The following is a 14700-nucleotide window of genomic DNA, read 5'->3' as shown; positions in this document are numbered from 1 at the left end:
ATTCCGGCAGTAAACTTGTACCGGCAGTTAAATTGCCTCTGTAAGTCAACCTTTCCCGGCAGTTGTTTGCCTCCATGCTTGGTCCATCGTGTAGTGTCACTCCTGCGCCAGCTCCCTCTACTCTCTTGGATCCATCGAAGTTCATGGTCCAAGTTCTCGATAAATCTGGAGGTCACGTGTTTTGCAGCTCCATCCACTCTGCAATGAAATCTGGCAAAACTTGCGACTTGATTGCCTTTCTTTTTTCATACGTGATGTCCCGAGGGGAAAGTTCTATTCCCCAAAGGGAGACACGCCCTGTAGCTTCTGGATTGTTCAGTATATTTGAAAGAGGTGCTTCATTGACTACTATTATCGGGTGTGCCGAAAATAGTGGCGCAACTTTCTTGCCGTTGTAATTACTCCATATGCTAGTTTTTGGTACTGCGGGTACCGCTGTTTGGAAGGCGATAAAACTTCACTGATGAAATATACCGGCCTTTGCACTCCATGGAGTTTCCCTTCTTCTTCTCTTTCAACGACTAGCACCGTGCAAACCACCTGGGGTGTGGCTGCAATGTACAGTAGGAGAGGTTCCTTTTCCTTCGGCGCCACCAAGATTGGTGGTGTCGAGATTGTGCATTTCAAATCCTCGAAATCTCTATCGGCTTCTTCGTTCCACTGGAATTTCTCCCCTTGCTTTATCAGAGCGTAGAACGGTAACGCTTTTTCTCCCAGCCTGGCGACGAATCTGCTCAAAGCTGCGACTCGCCCAGTTAGTTGCTGTATTTCTTTCAACTTTGTTGGCTTCCTCATTGTTACGATAGCTTGTATTTTGTCGGGATTTGCTTCAATCCCTCTTGCTGAAACTAGAAACCCAAGAAGTTCTCCTGCTGGGACGCCGAAGGAGCACTTTGTCGGGTTCAGCTTGAGGCAGAATTTGTCGAGGTTGTCAAAGGTTTCCTTGAGATCCTCGATCAGCGTCGCCCCCTTTTTTGACGTTATGATGACATCGTCGATGTATACTTGCACATTTTTTCCAATTTGTGTCGCCAAACACTTCTGCATCATCCTCTGATATGTTGCTCCCGCGTTTTTCAAACCAAAGGGCATTGTTCTGTAGCAAAAGACGCCGTAAGGTGTGATGAACGCTGTTTTTACTTCATCTTCTTCTTTTAATCTGATCTGGTTATAACCAGAATATGTGTCCAAGAAGGAAAAACGTTCACATCCTGCCGTGGAGTCGATAATTTGGTCGATCCTCGGGAGGGGAAAGTGATCCTTTGGACAATGTTTATTGAGACACGTAAAGTCGACGCACATGCGAAGGACCTTAGTGTTTTTATTCGGCACCAACACAGGATTCGCTACCCATGTGGCCTCTGTGTGCAACTCCTTGATAAAACCAGCTTCTCTTAGTCGATCAATTTCTGACAGCATAGCATTGCGGTTTGGTTCCGAAAAACGCCGCAAAGGTTGTTTGATTGGCCTTGCTAGTGGATCCAAGTTTAGGTGGTGCTCGGCAAGTTCCCTGGGTACTCCTGGCATGTCAGCTGGACACCATGCGAAGATTTTTCAGTTCTCACGGAGGAACTCGATGAGCGCGCTTTCCTATGCGAGGTCCATGTCGTTTGCAATGGACGTCATCTTTTTCGGGTCTGTCGGGTGAATCTGCACCTCCTTAGAATTTTTCTCAGTATTGAAAGTTGATTCTTTATTTGGCCTTCCAACGTCTGGCAGCACGTCGTAGTCAGTCATGAGCCTTGACGCCAAATATTCAGTTGCATCCCGAAAGTTTCTGATATTCGATGAAAATCCTTATCACATTTATCGGCTAGGGCGAAGCTTCCTTTGACTGTGATTGGTCCCTTAGGTCCAGGCATCCTCCACAACAGATATGTGTAATGTGGTACCGCCATAAATCTAGCATATGCTGGTCGTCCCAACAGAGCGTGGTACTGTGACGGGAAATCTACGACTTCAAACTCCAACTTCTCGATTCTGTAATTTTCTCGAGTCCCAAACTGAACGTCAAGATTGATCTTCCCCAGCGGATAACTTGGCTTCTCTGGTGTGATACCATGGAACCTCGTGTCCGTTGGTTTCAGGTTTGCTAGGGATATGTTCATCTTCCTTAGTGTATCTGCATACATAAGGTTTAAGCTGCTGCCGCCATCTATGAACACGCGAGATACGTCAAATCCTGCGATGACTGCTGGCAGTATGAGCGCTGACTGCCCTGGTCGAGGAACTTGCTATGGATGATCTGCTATGGTGAAGCCAATGTCTTGCCCTGACCAATTAAGGTACTCGACTGTTGGTGGAGGCATTTTTACTGCCATGAACACCTGCCGCGAGATTACTTTCTGAGCTCTATTGGATGGCCTTCCCTTCTGAATCATCGAGACCGCTCCGTTAGAGTTAGGATCAACATAGGGCGGTGGTGCAGGTGCTGCCGCTATTCTGAGCTGATGTCGATTTTCGTCTGTAATCGCGGGAGGAGGTGGCAAGTGAATCTCGCTCCTGGGTTCCCGAGGATTTCTCTGTGCTGCCTGAGCATTAGCATGCCCTGCATACCTTAGCATTGCCTGGAAATTGCGACAATCCTTCTGCAAATGTCCTGACTGTCTTTTTCCGTTGCTGTCGAGAAAAAAGTGCATCTGACACGGCCCGTTCATCATTTCTTCGGGAGACACGAAAGGCCTCTGGAACCTTGGCCCGCTATTTTGTCTATTGTTTCGAGAGTCATCTCTATTATTGCCTCGTTGCTCGTTGCTTCTCTGGTACTCATCTCTGTTATTTCCTCCTGCGCTTGCTCGAAAACCAGCCGAGATTTGTCCTGGAGCATCATAGCTCGAGTACTGCCGAGGAAATCGTCGCCTCGGTTGATAATTTCGACCGCGGTCCTCCTCTGGCGACCTGTACCGTTTATTGTGAACAGCGTCTTCCCCATCTACCCATCTATTTGCTATTTCCATTAGTGCGGATACTGTCTTTGGATTGGTCCTCCCCAAATCCTCGACAAAATCTCCACGTCTGATACCTGCGACAAACGCATCTATTGCTCTCTCATCAGATATATTTTCTGCCGAGTTTTTGATGATGTTCCACCTTTGGATATATTTTCTCATTGGCTCGTCTGGCTTTTGTCGGCACGCTCTCAGCTCTTCTAACGACGCAGGTTTCTTGCATGTGGACCGGAAGTTCTTGACGAACATGTCCTCGAAGCTTTCCCAGCTGTCGATAGATCCTGGAGGAAGTTTCTTTATCCACGATCGTGCGGCTCCACTCAAATGCACCTGGATGCTCTGCATAGCTTTTGCTCTGGTTCCTCCTGTGAGCTTCACCGTCTCGAGGTAATCAACTAGCCAATCCTCTGGATCTTGAAGGCCGTCGAATTTCTTGAAGTTATCAGGTAACTTGAATCCTGAAGGGACTCGAGTTTTTCGAACTCTCCTCGTGAAGCACGGCAAGCCACACATATCCTCGTCGTTTAACTCTGGGGACTGCCGATGTTCCCTTCTGCTTTGTCGCGCTCTGTCGACCCTTGCTTGTGCTGCCGTGTCCCTTGCTCCGCTTGGTCCTTCGGGAGCTGCTGCTGTTGCTGCCGCAGGTCGTGGACTATTTTGCCTTGCAGTTCCTTCGGGAGGTGTTGATACAAATGCCGTTCCCATGGCTCCAACTCCTTCCATCGCCATGTTGTACAATGCTTCCCTTGGATCTCCTGGGGGTGGCCTGGATGCAAGGATGAAAGCTTGTGTCGCCATATACCCAGCTTCTGGTGTCTTGGGGATGATGTTCCCTCTCGTGTCTATCGACATAAAAGACATGTCGAGGTTTTGGACCAAGTGCTCTCTTTCTCCTTCAGGTACGTTTTGTAACCTCGATCTTGCTCTGTTCCGAGCCTCCCTGTGGCTATCACCCGAAGTTCTAGATTGTCGACTCAGCTCTGCCCTTCGCCTACTTGATGCAGAGGCTGCCTCATTTCTTCTGTTTAACTCAGCTATCTGTTTTTCCAATTCCCTTGCAGCTCGTGCGAGCCTATATTGATATGCTTGTAATTCTTCTGGCGTGGCTATGGTGGCCATTGGTTCTGAGCCATCCATAGCTCTCGCGGCTCTATCCCATGCTGCTTGCGGAAGTTGGACTCTGTCTCGCGGCTGTGGCCCGATATATTTATTGCCTAGGCCTCGCCGCAAATCAGAGGGATCAACGTATGGATTTCCCAAATCGTCGAAAGCCTCCGATGTTTCTTCTTGGTTACGGCTTGGCTCTCCGATGACATAAATCTGATGATACTTTGTATTCAGATCTATGTTGGGTTTGGTGACACCATCATTAAAATTGGCGAAGACCTTGCCCACTGTAGTAGACTTGTCGATGAAGTTGTAGCTGTCGACACTGCTTGAGCCATCGCTTATATAGGAGTCCGCAGATGACTCAAACGACATGTCGCTGAAGATCTTGGCGAGTTTTTCTCTTGCCCTGGTGCTGATGAAGCGTGATGATGAAGTTTCTTCTTCTCCTGATTCGGTTGACGATGTATAGCTTGAAAAATCGGAGTCGACCGCCGACGATCCCGACGAAATCGGAATTTCGACACGATACGATCCCTCTTTCTCGACGCGAAAGTGAAATCTCCTGAACGTCATCTCCATAGGCTCCTCCAGATACGCATATGCATCCAAACGGGAGGGTGGGTGAGGAACAAAATCGACAAGACCAGTTGCGATCTGTTTACCTCGATCCATTGCGTTGCTTGCGGTTGATGAAGTCGAAGATCTTGAACGTGCCATCGAGATCGGATCCTTGACGCCTCTAGTTCCCACAGACGGCGCCAATTGACAAGGTATTAACTTGTCAATGCCTACGGGTTGTAGACTAGGGTTTAGTTGGAAGTAGAGGGCAAGTAGATCTCGAAGGTTTCAGCCGAAAAGTACTCGACGATTATGAAACTAGGGTTTGAGAAACAATGATTCGATGATCTCTTCGTCCCTCGACTCCCCCTTATATAGGAGGCGGAGCCGAGGGATTCGTGTTGTACAAGTTACAGAGTCCGGGAAGGTTTCTAACTCATCCCGCAAGATTACAAATAACACTTCCTATTACAACTCCAGCTTTCCTTAATAATATCTTGGACTTCCGAATCTTCTTATTCTTCGGGTAGTGGGCCTTCAGTAAACCCCGGGTACTATCTTTGGCAGGCCCATTTGGGATGCCTATGTCACCGACGCTCCAAGCAAAGTGCATAAGATGTGATGGAATAAAAATATAGTTTCACTAGAGGAACCTGATAATGTTGTCGATGAAGAAGGGGATGCCTTGGGCATCCCCAAGCTTAGACGCTTGAGTCTTCTTGAAATATGCAGGGGTGAACCACCGGGGCATCCCCAAGCTTAGAGGTTTCACTCTCCTTGATCATATTGTATCATCCTCCTCTCTTGATCCTTGAAAACTTCCTCCACACCAAACTCAAAATAACTCATTAGAGGGTTAGTGCACAGTTAAAATTTACATGTTCAGAGGTGACATAATTATTCTTAACACTTCTGGACATTGCACAAAGCTACTGAAAGTTAATGGAATAGAAAAATCCATCAAGCATAGCAAAACAGGCAATGCGAAATAAAAGGCAGAATCTGTCAAAACAGAACAGTCCGTAAAGACGAATTTCTAAGAGGCACCAGACTTGCTCAATTGAAAATGCTCAAATTGAATGAAAATTGCGTACATATCTGAGGATCACTCACTTAAATTGGCATAATTTTCTGAGTTACCTACAGGGAATTAGGCCCAAATTCGTGACAGCAAAGAAATCTGTTTCTGCGTAGTAATCCAAATCTAGTATTAACCTTACTATCAACGACTTTACTTGGCACAACAATGCAACAAAATAAGATAAGGAGAGGTTGCTACAGTAGTAACAACTTCCAAGACTCAAATATAAAATAAAGGTACTGTAGTAAAAACATGGGTTGTCTCCCATAAGCGCTTTTCTTTAACGCCTTTCAGCTAGGCGCAGAAAGTGTGTATCAAGTGTTATCAAGAGATGATGCATTAACATTACCTTGGGCTTTACACTTACCCTTCTTGTTCTTTTTCTTACTCTTTGATTTAGGGAATGCATGTCTACCCCCCGGTGTAGAGGTGAATTTTAGGGTGCCTTCTCCCACATCTATGACTGCTCCCAATAGCTTCAGCAGGGATCTTCCGAGTGTGATTTGTCCTGTTCCTACACATTCAATAACAAGATAATCAATGGATATTGTTCTTCCAAGAATGGTTGTATGCACACCCGCAGCTATTCCCTTAGGAATTATAACAGAGTTATCAATAAGAGTTATTCCTTCTCCCCCTTCAACGAATCCCCAAAGTGTCAAAGATTCATGAATACTCTTAGGCATAAGGCAAAATTCAGACATAATATCACAATTGGCATGGAGAGTTTGGTCACCGATAACAACTTTAATAGTAGGATCCCATAATGAAGGTTCAGAGTTCACTAAAACTTGATCAAGACGGTTACGAACATAGCTATAATTTTCGTTCAAGCGAGATGCACTTGTCTCAAGAGTGTTTAATCTATTATAAATGCTAATAAGGGCTGAATCAAAGTTATTAGCTGAATCATGTGATGCAACCAACTTCTTTATGGCATTAAAAGCTTGATCCCCATTGCAATGGAGGAAATCTCCTCCCACTACAGCATCCAAGGCATATCTATAGCGAATCATAAGACCAAAATAAAAATTACTAAGGAGCAAACTTAGAGTCATTTGAGGTTCAGCTTTACGATAAGAAGTAAAAATTCTGGACCAAGCATCTTTAAAACTCTCCTCATCCCCTTGTTTAAAAGTGAAGACTAATTCTTCAGGTGAAGAAGTAACAGGTGCAGAGCTAGACATGGTAACAAAAGTAAAATGCAAGTAACTAATTTTTTTGTGTTTTTAATATAGAGTGCAAGACAGTAAATAAAGTAAAGCTAGCAACTAATTTTTTTGTATTTTGATATAATGCAGCAAACAAAGTAGTAAATAAAATAAAGCAAGACAAAAACAAAGTAAAGAGATTGGATGTGGAGACTCCCCTTGCAGCGTGTCTTGATCTCCCCGGCAACGGCGCCAGAAAATCTGCTTGATACGCGTACAACACGCGTCCGTTGGGAACCCCAAGAGGAAGGTGTGATGCGTACAGCGGCAAGTTTTCCCTCAGTAAGAAACCAAGGTTTATCGAACCAGTAGGAGCCAAGAAGCACGTTGAAGGTTGATGGCGGCGAGATGTAGTGCGGCGCAACACCAGGGATTCCGGCGCCAACGTGGAACCTGCACAACACAACCAAAGTACTTTGCCCCAACGAAACAGTGAGGTTGTCAATCTCACCGGCTTGCTGTAACAAAGGATTAGATGTATAGTGTGGATGATGATTGTTTGCAGAAAACAGTAGAACAAGTATTGCAGTAGATTGTATTCGATTAAAAAGAATGGACCGGGGTCCACAGTTCACTAGAGGTGTCTCTCCCATAAGATAAATAGCATGTTGGGTGAACAAATTACAGTTGGGCAATTGACAAATAGAGAGGGCATGACCACGCACATACATGATATGATGAGTATAGTGAGATTTAATTGGGCATTACGACAAAGTACATAGACCGCTATCCAGCATGCATCTATGCCTAAAAAGTCCACCTTCAGGTTATCATCCGAACCCCTTCCAGTATTAAGTTGCAAACAACAGACAATTGCATTAAGTATGGTGCGTTATGTAATCAATAACTACATCCTCGGACATAGCATCGATGTTTTATCCCTAGTGGCAACAGCACATCCACAACCTTAGAACTTCTGTCACTGTCCCAGATTTAATGGAGGCATGAAACCACTATCGAGCATAAATACTCCCTCTTGGAGTTACTAGCAAAAACTTGGCCAGAGCCTCTACTAATAACGGAGAGCATGCAAGATCATAAACAACACATAGATAATAGATTGATAATCAACATAACATAGTATTCTCTATCCATCGGATCCCAACAAACACAACATATAGCATTACAGATAGATGATCTTGATCATGTTAGGCAGCTCACAAGACCCGACAATGAAGCACAATTAGGAGAAGATGACCATCTAGCTACTGCTATGGACCCATAGTCCAGGGGTGAACTACTCACTCATCACTCCGGAGGCGACCATGGCGGTGAAGAGTCCTCCAGGAGATGATTCCCCTCTCCGGCAGGGTGCCGGAGGCGATCTCCTGAATCCCCCGAGATGGGATTGGCAGCGGCGGCGTCTCTGGAAGGTTTTCCATATCGTGGCTCTCGGTACTGGGGCTATTGTCGACGAAGACTTAAGTAGGCGGAAGGGCGGAGTCAGAGGCGTCACGGGGGCCCCACACGCTAGGGCCGCGCGGGCCCCCCTGGGCCGCGCCGCCCTAGTGTGGCGGCGCCCCGTGGCCCCACTTCGTCTCTCCCTCGGACTTCTGGAAGCTTCGTGGCAAAATAGGCCCCTGGGCGTTGATTTCGTCCAATTCCGAGAATATTTCCTTACTAGGATTTCTGAAACCAAAAACAACAGAAAATAGCAACTGGCTCTTCGGCATCTCGTTAATAAGTTAGTGCCGGAAAATGCATAAATATGACATAAAGTATGCATAAAACATGTAGATATCATCAATAATGTGGCATGGAACATAAGAAATTATCGATACGTCGGAGACGTATCATGGACTACATCTACCATGAGATGTGGTCATGTGTGATGGAGAAGAAGCTTCCCTCGTATGCTCCGTACATTATGAAACTCATTGAGGCCACTTGGGTTGATACTTATGAGAGTACCCTCCTTCACTCTATCTCTCTCAATATCACATCCCATGAAGTGAAGGTTTTGAGGACCAAGCGCCACAACTCCCCTATAGAAGATGTTACCCCCATGGATGAGAAGCCACCTAGCTGGGCTTCTAAGCTTGCACGCCGCATGAGACAGATTTTTTGCCTCACCTCTGCAGTCAACCACCGTCAGTATCAGCAGCATGCAGAAGCCAAGAAGTCTCGGGTTCGTCAGAAGAGCATCATGAGGGCTCTTGAGGTGGAAGTGTCTCCTCCCGGATTCGAGGAGAATATCACTCCGGAGGCTGAGTGGGTTTCTCGGCATGGTGTTCCTCTTCCTCCGGATGGCCTTGAGATCGAGTCTCCTCCTCACACTCCTCCCTACACCGGCGCTTCATCGGATCTCCCTCCCGGCTGGGCTAACGCCGACCCTTGGGGCGTGTAGCTTCTCCTATCCCTTTTTGGTGCTTTGGTGCCAAAGGGGGAGAGTGAGACCTTATTAGGTTGCTCTCCGTTGGGTATTTGCATGGGGGAGTCACAAGCTCGTGTTGGCTTTGATTTTTATTGCTTGTGATTCTATTTATCCTTGTGGTGTCGAACTATGTTCTTAGCTATTTGGTTTGTAAACTCTATCTATGTGTTTGGAACCTTATCTTTGTGTATGGCAAACTCCGTATGTGAGTCTTCCTTGGTTATCTATGTGTGCATGATCTTATTATCCATATGCTTATCACTATGTTGAATTGCTAACCCATGGAAGACGGATGCAAGATATAGGGGGAGCTTCTTTTGTACCAATGCTCATATCTAGGGGGAGCTCCTCTATATCTCTCACATTGTTGGTTTACATTATCCATTCCTTGCAAATACTTGTGTTGTCATCAAACACCAAAAATGGGGAGATTGAAAGAACATTTCCCGCCCTTTTGGGTTTTGTGTGTTTGATGTCAACACTAGGTACATATTTATGTGTGTTGATGTAGACAGGTACAAGTTACCAAGATATATGTTGGATCGGTGAATTGGTATGGCTGTTATGAAGCTCTGCAGGTTTTTTGTTTCTGGCGGAAGTTCTAGCCCCAGCAGGCGGAAGTTCCGCCCTGCTATGTTAAGCAGTAGCCTCTCAGCGCAGTTCTGTGTTCAGCTGTTTTTCCCTGACCGGAAGTTCCGGTGGAGTTGGCCGGAAGTTCCGGTCAGCGGAACTTCCGCCCAACTTCCGGACAAGTTCCGGAATTCTGGAATTGGGGCTCTGTGTTGTCCAGTATGGTTTTCGCCAAATTTCGGAACTTGGCCGGAACTTCCGGGCACCGGAAGTTCCGCCCAAGTTCCGCCCCAACATCTTTTGATCTGGTCATCTGTCGAAGGCGGAAGTTCCGGCCCTCTTGGCCGGTACTTCCGGTGCAAGCCGGAACTTCCAGCCCTCCTGGACGGAACTTCCGGTGTAAGTGGATTTCGCCCCCAACGGTCAGATCTGAGAGCTCCAATCATATAAATAGCTTTCTTCTCCAAAGGGACATGTTGCTCAATCATTGCAAGAAAAATCTGCCAAGCTTCACCACCATTAGAGCCACCTCAAGAACACAAGATTTGCAAGATCTCCTTCCTCCCCCAACCAAATCTCTTGATCTTTGAAGATTCGAAGGAGAAGACACCGATCTACATCCTCACCGAAGCGTTTTTCATTTCCCCCTCTCTTGTTTGAGGGATCTCATGCTAGTGTTCCTATTTGGTTCCCTAGTTGATTTGTGTTGATGTGTTGTTGTTGATTGTTGTATTGTTACAGATTTGGGAGCCTCCAATTCAGTTGTGGATGTGTGCCCCAAGAACCTTGTAAAGGCCCGGTTTCCGCCTCGAGGAAATCCCTTAGTGGAAGTGGGCTAGGCCTTCGTGGCGTTGCTCACCGGAGATCTGAGTGAAGCCTTCGTGGCTGTTGGTTTGGCTTTCGTAGCAACCACACTCCTCCAAACGTAGACATACCTTCTTGCAAAGGAAGGGAACTACGGGAATCATCTCCGTGTCATCGCGTGCTCCGCTCTCGGTTACCTCTATCCTATTCTATCTCTTATATTGCTTAGCTATATCTTGCTTAGTTGATTGCCTTGTCATATAGGTAAATTCACTTAGTTGCATATCTAGAGAATTTACCTTTGTGTCAAGCCTAAATTGAAAAAGAACTAAAAATTGGTTAGCACCTATTCACCCCCCCCCTCTAGGTGCGGCATACGATCCTTTCAGGTACGATTCTACCTTTCCATCTCATGTGTGTTGATGTAGAATCCAGCTATTTTTTGGAGTCGACCGAGGACTCTCACGCGGTCCTGCCGAGAGGCTGAGTCACCGACAACATAATTCCAAGTCGATGTGATAAACAATAAAAATGATATTATTATACCATCAACACTAAGTTTGCATCTCGATATAGAGAAGACATTTAACAAAATATTTATTAATTTTTGGCATCAGTACTTTTTTGAGATACTTACTCTTAAAATATTTCCTACATTGAATATTATTTTGTATGTTTCTATAAATTAAGGGGTCCCGGTTTGTCGTTTCGCCCTGGGTCCTCGAAATCTTAGGACCGGGCCTGGTTGTTCAAAAGATAGCTTTGAACTTAAAATTGTTGGTATGCAATACTTATTGGATTCGTTGACAAATATTTTGAATTATAACTTCTGAGTGTTGCCCATCTTTCTCTTGTTTCATATATAGCGACTAGTCTATTTTATCAATATGTACGATGTGCTTTGTCAACAGCTCGGGCTGCACTTGTATTCTAGATGAAACAGCTAGAATCAAGATGCAATACTTTCAGAAGCGCACCGAAGGACACCACGGAGCCTCTGGACAATTCTGATGGCTGATTATAAAGCGACTATGAGGATTCATCCAAATATCTATGCCGGAACTCTAAATACTATTTTAACATGCTAGAACAATTGCTCACTAGTAGTGGTTTTTTTTTTTTTTGCTTCAAAGAGCTTTTGCACCGTATTTGGCACAAACTGGTGCTAAAGGGGTCATTAGCACCGGTTCGTGTGGTCTGGACGTCCAGGGGACAAGCCGTGGCATTAGCACCGGATCGTGCGGGACCTTTTGCACCGGTTCGTTGCTAAAGGGTTGGCGTCAGCCGCGAACTTTTTAGCACCGGTTCGTAACACGAATCGGTGCAAAAGGTTTTTCTGCTCCCCACACACCTCCACCCCCCCTTGGATCGCCTTTTTTAACACTATAAAATAGAAAAGAAAATGATAGAAAATTCAAAAATAAAATCTTTTGAGATTCATGTATGTTATGCAACCTACTATTAGGGAAAATTAACTAATTTGAATTTTTTTACTTTTATTGCAAAAAGTGTTTGAAAAATGGTAAAACAGCATTAACTTTTGCATACGAACGTTGAAAAAAATGTATAATATATCAAAATCATCTTGGAAAAAAATTACATCCGAATTCACCGGGGTTTGCCCGGTTAGCTAATTTTTAGATTCTGAAAATTCCAAATGAAAATATGAAAGCAGGAAGATTTTAGTTTTTTCAGAAATTTAGGATTATATATTTTTTATTTTTTAAAACTAAAATTAATAATTGCATCCTACGTAAAGATTACTATTACTTTTAGCAAATTATAAGATTTTCAAATTTTCAGGTTTTAGGTTTGGCAAAAAAAATTAAAAAATTAAAAATTGAAAATAATTAAAATAATACAAATTATAAAGTTAATGTTTATTTATTTATTCAAGATTATTATTAAAACATTACTTTGGTTTATTAAAATAATAATTTGAAATTCGAACAATAAAGAAATATGATATCGACCGACTAGTATCACATACATGCGCGCGAAGCACTTGGATGCGAGATGGAAAGGAACTTGGAAGTTAATCGTGGTAGTGCTAGAGTAGTGGGAGGATGGGTGACCGAGCGAGAAGTTTGAGCACGAGTAAGTAATTGGACTAGAGATATTTCAAAAAAAATTACGGTACCGGGGTTCTACCGCGGCAGCGCTTTGTGGCGTTTTTTTTTTGCCGCGGCAGACCCTTTAGCACCAGTTTCCGGTTCGTATTACATACCGGTGCTAAAGGTCCTCCCGCTCGGACGCCCAGCAGCCACCACGTGGTGCATCCTTTAGCACCGGTTTGCAATTGAACCGATGCTAAGGGGGGGGGGGGGGGGGCTTTTGCACCGGATCATTTGCACCGGTTGGGCATCCAGTGCATATAGCCCTTACTGATACATCTCCAACGTATCTATAATTTCTGATGTTCCATGCTAGTTTTATGATGATACTCACATGTTTTATACACACTTTACATCATTTATATGCATTTTCCGGAACTAACCTATTAACGAGATGCCGAAGTGCCACTTCCTGTTTTGTGCTGTTTTTGGTTTCAGAAGTCCTACAAAGGAAATATTCTCGGAATTGGACGAAATCAACGCCCAGGGTCCTATTTTCCACGGAAGGTTCCAGAGCACCGAAGAGGGGCCAGAGGGGAGCCAAGGGGGCCCCACCCCACATGGCGGCGTGGCCAAGGGGGGGCACGCCCCCCTAGTGTGTGGGTCCCCCAGGACCCCTCCGAGGCTGCCCTTCCGCCTACTTAAAGCCTCCGTCGCGAAAACCCTAAAAACATAAGCCACGTTACGAGAAAAGTTCCAGAGCCGCCGCCATCACGAAGCCAAGATTCGGGGGGACAGAAGTCTTTGTTCCGGCACGCCGCCGGGACGGGGAATTGCCCCCGGAAGGCATCTCCATCGACACCACTGCCATCTTCATCGCCGCTGCTGTCTCCTATGATGAGGAGGGAGTAGTTCTCCCCCGAGGCTGAGGGCTCTACCGATAGCTATGTGGTTCATCTCTCTCCCATGTACTTCAATACAATGATCTCATGAGCTGCCTTACATGATTGAGATCCATATGATGAGCTTTGTAATCTAGATGTCGTTATGCTATTCAAGTGGATTTTACTTATGTGATCTCCGGAGACTCCTTGTCCCACGTGTGTAAAGGTGACAGTGTGTGCACCGTGTGGGTTTCTTAGGCTATATTTCACAGAATACTTGTTCACTGGGTTATGATTTGAGTTGGATGTTGTAGGGATTCGTTGCATAGAAAACAAAAAATTTCCTACCGCGAGAACGCAATCCAAGCCAAGATGCAATCTAGAAGATGGGAGCAATGAGGGGATGAACGAGACTAACCCTTGAAGATTTCCAAAGCCTATAAGATTAGGCTCTTATTGCTGCGGTAGACGATCACTTGCCGCTTGCAAAAGCGCGTAGAAGATCTTGATCACGGTGCCACAATCGGGCAGCACCTCCGTACTCGGTCACACGTTCGGTGTTGATGAAGACGACGTCCTTCTCCCTATTCCAGCGGGCAGCAGAAGTAGTAGCTCCTCCTTGAATCCGGCAGCACAACGGCGTGGTGGCGGTGGCGGTGGAGATCTCCGGCGGAGCTTCGCTAAGCGTGCGGGAGAAGAGGAGGAGAGAGGGGGCGGCTAGGGTTTGGGAGAGGGGGTGGCCGGCCTCCTTGGGTGCGGCCAAGCTATGGCTCTGTGGTGGCCGGCCCCCTCCCCTATGCCCCTCATTATATAGGTGGAAGCCCCAAGAGTTGTAGTCCAAGTCTTCGAATAAGACCCCAACACCAAAACTTCCCAAAGGTGGGAAACCTACTCAAGGGGGGAGTCCTACCCAAGGTGGGACTCCCACCTTTTCCTTAGGTGGGGTGGCCGGCCACCATGGGTGGAATCCACCTGGGATTCCTTCCCCTTAGGGCTGGCCGACCATGCTAGTGGAGTCCCTCCGGGACTCCACCTTCCATAGTGCCATTCTTCCGGACTTTTCTAGAACCTTCTAGAACCTGCCATAAATGCACCGGATCATTTCC

The sequence above is a fragment of the Lolium perenne genome, chromosome 3 (assembly GCF_019359855.2).
Source record: "Lolium perenne isolate Kyuss_39 chromosome 3, Kyuss_2.0, whole genome shotgun sequence".
In the NCBI taxonomy this organism is placed as follows: domain Eukaryota; kingdom Viridiplantae; phylum Streptophyta; class Magnoliopsida; order Poales; family Poaceae; genus Lolium; species Lolium perenne.
The sequence above is the reverse complement of the archived record's forward strand: the minus strand, read 5'-3'. Positions refer to the sequence as shown.